The following is a 9642-nucleotide window of genomic DNA, read 5'->3' as shown; positions in this document are numbered from 1 at the left end:
CCCGCAACATATGATGACAGGACAGGCACAGAGTAACCACCGTACATGCACCTGTTCGAAAGGGGGTAAAAATACAGGAAGTCCACCAAAGCCATTGGCTGGTAGCAGTCCTGAAATCCCGCCGAGCTAATATTGGAAGTTCCTCATCCAGGATTCAGTCCCATCTCCGCTCAGGAGTGATTCTCATAGCTCTTATTTCCACGTCTGAGTTTTTCTTCCTTTTCCACCGAAGGTGACCTGTGTTTGCAGCTGCATAAGTTTGCTTGCTTCTCACCAGTATAAATCTGGGAGTCCAAAGACTTCTTTTCATTTTGTACTATCTCTTTCCCTTTCCGTCCAAATGTGATTTTTCAAACCAAAGTGAACCTGAGACACAGGCTCTGACATGAATGCGCTGCCCTATTTCAGGCAAGTGTGTGGCTGCCATATCCAACGAGTCTCTCTTGGCTTGCCACTAACATGCCCATGAAAACATAGGGGAGTGTATCTTGTTTAATTCTCATTGTTAAAAACCAAAGACACCCCTTGCTCCAGGAAAAAGAATCTTGGAGAAACTGGTACTCAACCATAAGGGGACAGAGCAAAAATTTTATAAACTTACTGTTGTTGTTAGTTGGTGGAATGAACTTGGTTCACTTCTCAAAACAGAGACCAACAGAAGAAAAGAAATGAAGATATCTGTAGCGTCCTTATCATTGCCAGAAAGCCAGGCCACTAGACCTCTCTCTACGTCTGCCCCAACCCACTGTACCCTCTAACTATCTCTACACAGAGACGGGCCACCGTGGCAGGAGGGCAGGCAAATGGTGACACATCCTGGACATCCTGAGATGTGGTCTCCACAAGTGAGGCAATGAAGACCAAAGAACCCGGCCTGCAGTGCATGCTGGGAATTGTAGTTTTTGTGCTCTAGAGCAATTCAGAGTAATTACAGTGCGCCCCCAACACCAGCTAAAATAGATGAACTTCTAAATAACACACCATTGAATACAAACGTGAACATCTTTTTCTTGAAGACCATCTACATTTCGAAAAAAAAAAAAATGCAATAATCTGGATCTAACACCCAAGACTGGATTTATAAACAAGAGAAACAGGGGAGAGGAAAATTTAAATATCAGATAACTATTGACCCTGACAGTGAAAGAAGTGAAAGAAGTATAGATGAAGGATTTTGGAACTTTAACAGCTTATGAAAGTTGAACCTGGATATATGTTCCAAAACACTAGACTTTGGCCAAAGGAATTAATACACCCAGAAAAGCCAAGAAAGTGTTCAAGAAGAAGCATAATAAGGTATACTAGTGCTTCTCAAACAAGTAGGCATCAGAGTCACCTGAAAAACTTGTTAAAACTGTTTGCTAAACCCCACCTCCAAGGGCTTATAATTCAGCGGGTCTGGGTGAGACCTGAATATTGGCATTTTGAACAAGTTCCCAGGTGATGCCAAATGCCTCAGGACTCTAACCACCACCAGGGTTCTAGAAAGCCTATTATAAAATTACAATAGCTGATGAACGGATAAAGAAAATCTATATCTGTACGATGAAAACCATACAAAAAAAGGAACACAATACTGATTCATCTTATAACACAGATGAACCTTGGGAACATTATGCTAAGTGAAAGGAGCCAGATGCAAAAGGCCATGTAGTGTACAGTTTCATTTCTATGAAATATCCACAGACAGGCAAATCCATAGAGACAAAAAGCAGGTTAGCGGCTTTCAAGGGTTGGGATAAGGAGGAAGGCAGAGGGATGGTAATGGGTACGGGGTTTCTCGAGCAGGGTGGGGATGGAAACGTTTAGAAATTAGACCACCATGATAGTTGCGTGACCTTGTAAAGATACTAAAACCCACTGAATTCTACATTTTAAAATGGTGGGTTATATGGTATACGAAGTAGAACTCAATTTTTAAACGTAACCAGGGGCACCTGGGCGGTTCAGTCGGTTAAGCGTCCACCTTCAGCTCAGGCCATGATCTCGCAGTTCGGGGGTTCGAGCCCCGCGTCAGGCTCTGTGCTGACAGCTCAGAGCCTGGAGCCTGCTTCAGATTCTGTGTCTCCCTCTCTTTCTGTCCCTTCCCTGCTCATACTCTGTTTCTCTCTCTCCCTCTCTCTCAAAAAATGTATAAACATTTAAAAAAGATTTCAAAAATCAGAAAGGAGCTGTATGTGAAACAGTAAGAGTTCTATCAAAAGATTGTCCAGCTATCAAATGAAATGCTATTCAGCCATTAAAAAATGATGTAGAATTAATATTTACTGCCACGGAAAGATGCTCACGATATACTGTCAAATGGAAAACGCAGGTTACAAACATATATATACTGAGCCAAGGTTTTTTCTTTAAGCTGTGTGATGTGAAAGATCCAGAAAGCTGTACACCTGGTGTTCTAGAAGGTGTCTGGGTGATGAGAATAAGATGGGTTTTTTCTTTCAAGCTGTTTTTTCTGCAAGTGCTATGCAGTGCTTTCATAATAAGGAAACAATTTTCACTTTTTAAAGGAATGTAATGTAAAATTGAGGGGGACACTCTGCTCTCTGCGATGACACTCTGATGTACAGGAAATGGAAACCAGGAGCGATGTGCTCCCTGGAGGAGGCAGCAGAGGGGCCTCAGGGGCCCCTCTCTTTCTGCTGTGTTCCTGCCGTAAGAGCACAGGATCCGCTAACCAGAGGTGCTCTGCTCCTGGGGAGACTTCCTAGCTTCAAGGAGAAGCTACTTCTTGAAGAGTATCCTGTGTTCTTAGAGAAATTTTTATTTCCCTAAATATTTTCTCCGGGAGAGAACTCAGAGACCCCAGATCACTGGGAAGGTGAGGACATCGGACCTGAACACCTTAGTGGCTGTCATTTTCACTAGCAAGAATAGTTACCGTTATTCAACACTTGCTCCTTGCCAGGCTCCCAGCCAAGTGTTTTCCATGTATTAACTCATTTAATCCTCACAGCAATGCAATCCGCCAGGTGCTGTGATGATCTCCTTGCTGGAAGGAAACCCCGAGGCATGCGGGTTAGGTGACTTGCCCAAAGCTCTCAATACTCAGATCTCAACATTCTGCCTGTAAAGTCTTTATAAGACTTTTTACCAGTCTTAAAAAGGGGCACCTGAGTGGTTCAGTTGGTTGAGTGTCCAGCTTCGGCTCAGGTCATGATCTCATGGTTTGTGAGTTCAAGCCCCGCATCGGGCTCTGTGCTGATAGCTCAGAGCCTGGAGCCTGCTTTAATTCTCTCTCTCTCTCTCTCTTTCAAAAATAAACATTAAAAAAATTTTTTTAATATTGAAAAAAAACAAAGTTTATACTTTGGGGTCCAAACAAACTTCTTGGCATTGTCATTTGGGAAACTTCCTTTACCTCCTCACCAGGCTCTGATTTCTATTCCAGAGAGGGACGGAGTAATCCTAGACATGTCTTGCCTCATCTCCCACCCACCCCCTCCTGACCCTGGAGAGGCGGGGTTCCTTGGATCCCCTAGGTCGCCTTCGGTGCTCCCCAATCCCCTTGGCCCGTGGGCTCACATCTGGAGAGCACGGTGGAGGAGGGGGCAGCCACGGGGCTGCTGGCGCGATGGGTCCTCATAGCACCTTATCCTCAGGGAGTTCAGGACTTGCAAGTCACGTCCCGGGTCCCTCCTGCCAGCTGTGACATGCCGCGCACGTCAAGAGCCAGAGCCTGTTTGCAATCCCGAGGCATGGGCAGTGCTCTTGAATTTTCAGGTTTTTTCCAAATTTTGGAGAAGTTATTTTATTCAGGAGCCAGTGGGGCCGGGGGCCTGGGAGGAGCCCACGTGCAGTGCATGGAATCCGGGAGCACGTTGTCGCTAGAGAAATTTAAAACACTAACAGAACTAGATCTGTCTGCTCATTTGTTTGTTTTTGAAGTGCAGTTGACACAAAGTCTATCTATTTTTGATCATCTCCATGCAGCAGCCATTCCAAACAATTCCAGTGATAAAAGACCCCAATCTGGGTCTCCCCCACACGCACACACCTGGGCGCACCACATACCAGCTTTCATTCCCAGCTTTCCTCACCTTCTGCCTTTTGTGAGTCATCGGCCCCCAATGCCCTCCCTCTCCCCTGGGGTTCTTGGTACCCCAAGTGGCGGGTGAGGGGATGGGTGATGGGAGAGGGAGGGACTGGCCCATAAAGGCTCTGTCTGCCCTGCGCACCCCAGTGAAGGCATCTGGGAGACAGGAGCTGGGAAGCCAGGCTTGGGGCCCAACTCCGGCTTTCCCTTGAGGGCAGACATTGTCCCCAACGTGGAGTCAGGCTCATGCTGGGAAAGGGCGTGCCTTGGAGACCCAGCCCTGACGTCCCAGCTTCTGCACCCCCGGGCAGAGTTAGTCACTTCCTTCTGGAGGAGCGTCTGTACACCCCTGTGTGAGAGCACTGGGCATGCTTGAGCGCTCAGATCACCCCTCTCTGCAGGGAGCCCCCTGAGGGCAGGGACTNGGGACGGACACAGGACAGATGCTCAAAAAAACGTTCGGTGACACCGAAAATATAACCGCATGCCGTCTTCATCTCCTCCCATGGAACCCCATCTGCTGCGGGTCGTCTGCGTATATAAATACGGTCTAGGGTGAGGCCATCATTCATTCCTTCTCATTCCCCGCGTGTGCTGGGTTATCCTTATGCAGTTAACATGACGGTGAAGTGGTGTTTGTTTTTCTTTACAGCCCTCGATCTGAGCCAGTTCATTTGTGAAAGACATGAAGTCGCCAAGCTGATAGAGGAATAGCAGCTCCGTGCAAAGTGGGGACGGTTCTGGAAGGAGATTCAGACATTACGCACGGGAAGCTAATGCCGTGCGTTCACTCTGTGGTGTCTGTGGAGACCCGCAGAAGGAATGGAAGAGGGGAAGGGGGCAGAGCCTCCCGGGAAGAGCTGTGTCCCAGCCACCCCACTGAGGCCGGCCGCTGGGGCCTCGGTGTAGTAAGGGAAGTACTTACTAATTACGGGTGGGGACGAGGAAAACATGATGGGACTCGTTGAGCCTTGTCGAGGCCACACCCAGTGCAGTCAACGACTTCTGAACCCGGAGAACGTAAAGGAACGCAGTGGAGCTTGGACCTAGAGCGTCAGGATGCCAGTGCCACCGGGCTCCTCAAGTGTGGCCCGATCAGTCATCTTCCAGGAAACACACGCCCCACGTGGCCGGGCTGGTCCTGGAAAGGACCCTGTCCTGCAGACACTAACCATCCTGCTGAAAGAACACACCGCCGGCCTGACCCGCTTCCTTCCCCTGAAACAGAGGGACCCGTACACTGGCTTCCGCGAGCGCCGTGTCAGCAGGCATCAGAGGGAAGACGTTTTCTGCCAAGATGAAATTGAACTCCCACAGGCATGCGCTTTTTAAAATACATTTTCTAGGTGCCTGAAATGTAAACGCATGTAAAATAAATAAAAGCCAATTAGCAGTAGCATCTGGGGAGACACCGCTTGGGAAGAAAGAGAGGGGAACGTAGGGGAAATCCGTGGGAAGTACACAGCTGGTGGCTTCCTGCGCCGGGCTCCCACCTATTCCTAGAACCTTCCGTGGCCTCCCAGGCAGTGTTAGCACAGGCGCAGGTTTGTAAACCAGTATCCCGTGGGCCAAAGCCAGCTCGCAGCTGAGTTTCATCTGGCTTGAGTGGCACGTTCGTTTTCTCAAAGTGGAAAATCTCCAAACGGGACATGTGTTTGTCAGTGTACCTCGGTTCTCCACCTTGGCTGCCCGTTGGAATCCTCCAAGGGGGATTTGGAAAACACCATATCTGGGTCCCACCCCTAGAGACCCTGGGCACAGCCTGGATAGCAGTTTTTAATGCTCCCCAGGTGATTCTAATGTGCAGCAAATTTTGAGATCTGCTGCTCTTGGGAAAGTGAAACAGCTAGAGAGCTCGGACCCAGAGTGTTTTCTGGCAGGCACTGCTTAAACTTTTTTTTTTAACGTTTATTTATTTTTGAGAGACAGAGACAGAACGTGAGTGGGATGAGGAGCGGAGAGAGAGGGAGACACAGAATCCAAAGCAGCTCCAAGGCTCTGAGCTGTCAGCACAGAGCCCGACGTGGGGCTTGAACTCACCAGAGGTAAGATCCTGACCTGAGCTGAAGTCGGAAGCCTAAGCGACTGAGCCACCCAGGCACCCCCACCAGGCTCTGCTTAGCTCCAAATTAACTGGTCTTCTTTACCTAAGGCTGGGCCACCCGGTCATAGACCCACCAATCTCACCCAGACCCTTGAATCTGACCACCTCTGGAAGTGGTCCAGGCCAGACTCCCCAGAGGATCCCTCATGACTAGGAAGATAATGATCTCTTTTGAAACAATGAGTTTAGGGCCACTTTTCTAGAGCTTTTAATACTTGGAGACTTAACCACAGACACATTCGGAACCAATCAACCCATATTAGGCATGAAGCACTCTCTCGTTTGATTTCTCGTCTTGGATTTATAACAGCATCTTGGAGAAGATATTACTCTCCCATTTTACAGGTGGGAAGATGGCGATACCCAGCCCTGGTGCCATAAAAGCCCTGCTTTGTAACTCTGGCTGCAGCTGAATTTATTTTAATAAACATTCCGTGTCTGTTAGGCAGGCTGTGGAGGCCTGCATTCCAGAACAGCCCTAACAACGGATTCCAGCCAGAATTTACTGATTGGGTCAGAGCCTGTGACATGTTGGTTTGTCGACATTGGCATTTAGAATCAGTGGACTTGTCTTGGGCACCAGGCACTCTGTCTTGTCACTGCTGTTCTAGATTCACAGCAAAGGTGATCAAGATGCAGCCATCTTGGTGTGAGCGGAGTGCGGGGGATCGAGAGGGAAGCGTATACTTCTACGTGCAAACACACCAAGGAAGGCTTGGGCAGAGCAAGAGGTGTTTAGACCTGCATCTTGAAGGATGAGTAGGAGTCTCCCAGGCAGAGGAGGAGATGAGTGGGTGGAGGTACTTGCTGAGCAAAGGCATCGAGGCATACTGCTGCCCAGCATGTTTGGAAATTTGGCTTCGAGTCAGGGAAAGAATTCCAGAGTCCCTTGAAAGTTAGTGTATCCTGCTTATCTAGAAGTCTAATGGTTCTGAATGGTGTTAACTATGTTTCTCAGTCCTGGGCCCAGCAAGCTGAGGTGCAGGTGAGTCTCCCAGTTGTAAAGACAGAGCTCCCCGCTGTAACATCTCTCTTGGTAACCCAGCACCTTTCCTTCTCAGGTAACATTCCAGAAATCTAAACGTGACCCTTGTCTCCAGCAGAAAGCAATCTCGTTTTCTTTCTCGCTATATGTGGTCACAAGCACAGCTAATTACTTTACACTGGATAATTCCAATGGCAGCATGATTTTTAAAATCACAGGAAAAGATGGAAATCACAGAAAAGGAGCACACGAACACTTTAGATATTTGCTTAAATTCTGCTTGGGATAGTTGTAGCCTAAGTCGTTCTGCTGATCAGTACACTCACATTACTGTCTGTCATTCCTCTTTGCCCTGTCTTTTAAAATCCACACTCTGTCCCTTATCCTGGACATTTCTTCCTTAATGCCGTTTATTTCAGAAATTATGGATTTTTTTTAATGTTTGTTAATTTTGTGAGAGAGACAGAGAGAGTGAGCAGGGGAGGGGCAGAGAAAGAAGGAGACACAGAATCAGAAGCAGGCTCCAGGCTCTGAGCTGTCAGCACAGAGCCCGACACGAGGCTCGAACCCACGAACCGCGAGATCGTGACCTGAGCCCAAGTCAGATGCTTAACCGACTGAGCCACCTGGGTGCCCCAGAAATTACAGAGTTTTATATTCAAACCCAGTGAGTTATCTAAAGGCTTTTATTTGATCTAATTATGACTCCACCTTCTGAAGCAAATGCATCATCAGGGGTAACATTGCCTCGTCCAAGATCAGCCAAAATGTCTGTGCATGAGCCTGCATTCTCCTTTCCACGTGCATGCGTGTTAGCCTGGAGTCATGTACGTGACTTTGATATTCTTCAATATATTCTAGCTGGAAGGTACAAGATTAATTACAAACTTAGGGGCCCAGAGTAGGTCAGCCCTTCATTATCATTAATGACCCTTCTTCATCTGTACTAAGAAACCTCTAATTGGGTTTATTTCTTGGTAAGTATCCTTCAGAAGTTTACTTTGCCAACCTATGCTGTGGGGTAAACCTGCTAATCCGTGCAACCTTGGAGGATCCGCTGAGAATAGATAAATTTCAGGACATTAGCTGGTTGAGGAAGCCACAATGAAAACCCACTACATCACAACATATACTTGGTTCATTAATCTGTAAGTAGAACCTGGCCTTAATTATTCATGGTAATAGCCCTTAATATACTAGTTCGCTGCGGCATATTTTGTATCAGTAATGGAGGTCTCTGTCCTTTACGAACTTATTACAAGTCTCTGCTATTAAATCTTCACTGAGAGGTGGGGTAAGAGCCTGACCAGGGATTTCATGGGAATGTCATGTTCGAAGCGTAATAATCAGGCTTTACTGTTCTGAAGAGACTTTCATCCTAAGGATCTCAAAGCGCTTTATGAGACTTCATTAATGCCAGGGATACCCCGAAGGCACCGTGGTTTTACTATCTTTGTTTTATAGGTGAAGAAAGAAGACCTGGGCTGGTGAAGTGACTTGCCCAAGGTCACAAAACAAATTAGCCGGACACCTTGCAGGGCACAGGCAGGGTTAGGTGGTGACTGGTTTTTTTCAGAAGAAACCGTTTGTGTGTCATTTCAGCTAAAGGACCTTGGCCGTGGCTTTCAGGGTCTGGGTGGCTTCCCCCCACACCCCCCATCCACTCTGACACATTTGAGGCACGTATCAGGCTCTCAGTGCCTTTCGGCTGAAGTGGGGGGTGGGTAATGCTGGTGCTTTCAATTCAAAATTCATTAGGAGCTGCCCAAACTCCTTTACTCACAATTTGTCTCCCCTTAATTATGCTAAATATGCCACCGTGGTCACTTTCACATTTGCATTAAGAAGTGAGTGTTTGCAGGGTTCGGAGGGACAGAGAGATTTCTGTCTCTTATAGGATGTGAGTAAAAGACCTTCGCTCAAGTTAGGCTCTGCTGTTGTGTTGGAGAATTCTAGACAATTAAGTGGTAGATTCTCCTTATGACTCCAGCAATTCTTTCTTAGACACTCGAGCTCTAAGAAAACCCAAGAAACAGCTTTTAAAACAGTATATTTTTCTATTGCTAGCTCCACGTAGACTACGGATCCGTTTGGAGGTCGGTGGGGGCGGATCGTTCTGTTTGTTTGGCTTTGAATGTGTGTATTTGATCCCTGCTCAGATTTACATTTCAGACATGGGAAGAGTGTGTGCGCTCCCAGTCGTGCGGAATGCCAGGAAGCGGGTTCATTCTACGAGGCACGAGCCTTCAGCTCTGTCCTTTGTGACAGAGTCCAGAGCGTCTCCACCTCAAGGCAGGCGGGTCACCAGGCCGCTTCCGTGACCCCCCCCTAACCTGTACCAGGCTGCCGGCAAGCACTCCTGTCAGCCTTGTTTACTCTGGCAAGACTGATGGCGTCCAGGTGGATTTCCCAACCCCCCGCGCCTCCTCGCCTCCCCCGGCCCGTTCCTCCCCTGCCGCCCACAGCCAGGGGGCCGCGTGGTGCACTGTGCAAACCTGCAGTTTGCGGGAAGCCCCC

The 9642-nt window shown here is 47.9% G+C and overlaps 1 long non-coding RNA gene across 3 annotated transcripts in view; it reads left to right on the top strand.

Annotated features, from left to right (window-relative positions):
* LOC144240083 (uncharacterized) overlaps positions 1–6605 on the top strand; it is a 63581-nt gene extending 56976 nt beyond the window's left edge. For 2 of the 3 annotated variants that reach the window (XR_013337575.1, XR_013337577.1), the window contains one exon: positions 4689–5432. This is a non-coding gene — a long non-coding RNA (uncharacterized LOC144240083). Of the gene's footprint in view, positions 1–4688; positions 5433–5965; positions 6082–6485 lie in introns of those variants that run through there. The other variant, XR_013337576.1, reaches the window with a different exon arrangement.
* The last annotated feature ends 3037 nt before the right edge of the window (positions 6606–9642 follow it).

The sequence above is a fragment of the Crocuta crocuta genome, unplaced genomic scaffold, assembly GCF_008692635.1.
Source record: "Crocuta crocuta isolate KB4526 unplaced genomic scaffold, BGI_CrCroc_1.0 scaffold7, whole genome shotgun sequence".
Lineage (NCBI taxonomy): Eukaryota > Metazoa > Chordata > Mammalia > Carnivora > Hyaenidae > Crocuta > Crocuta crocuta.
The sequence above is the reverse complement of the archived record's forward strand: the minus strand, read 5'-3'. Positions and strand labels throughout refer to the sequence as shown.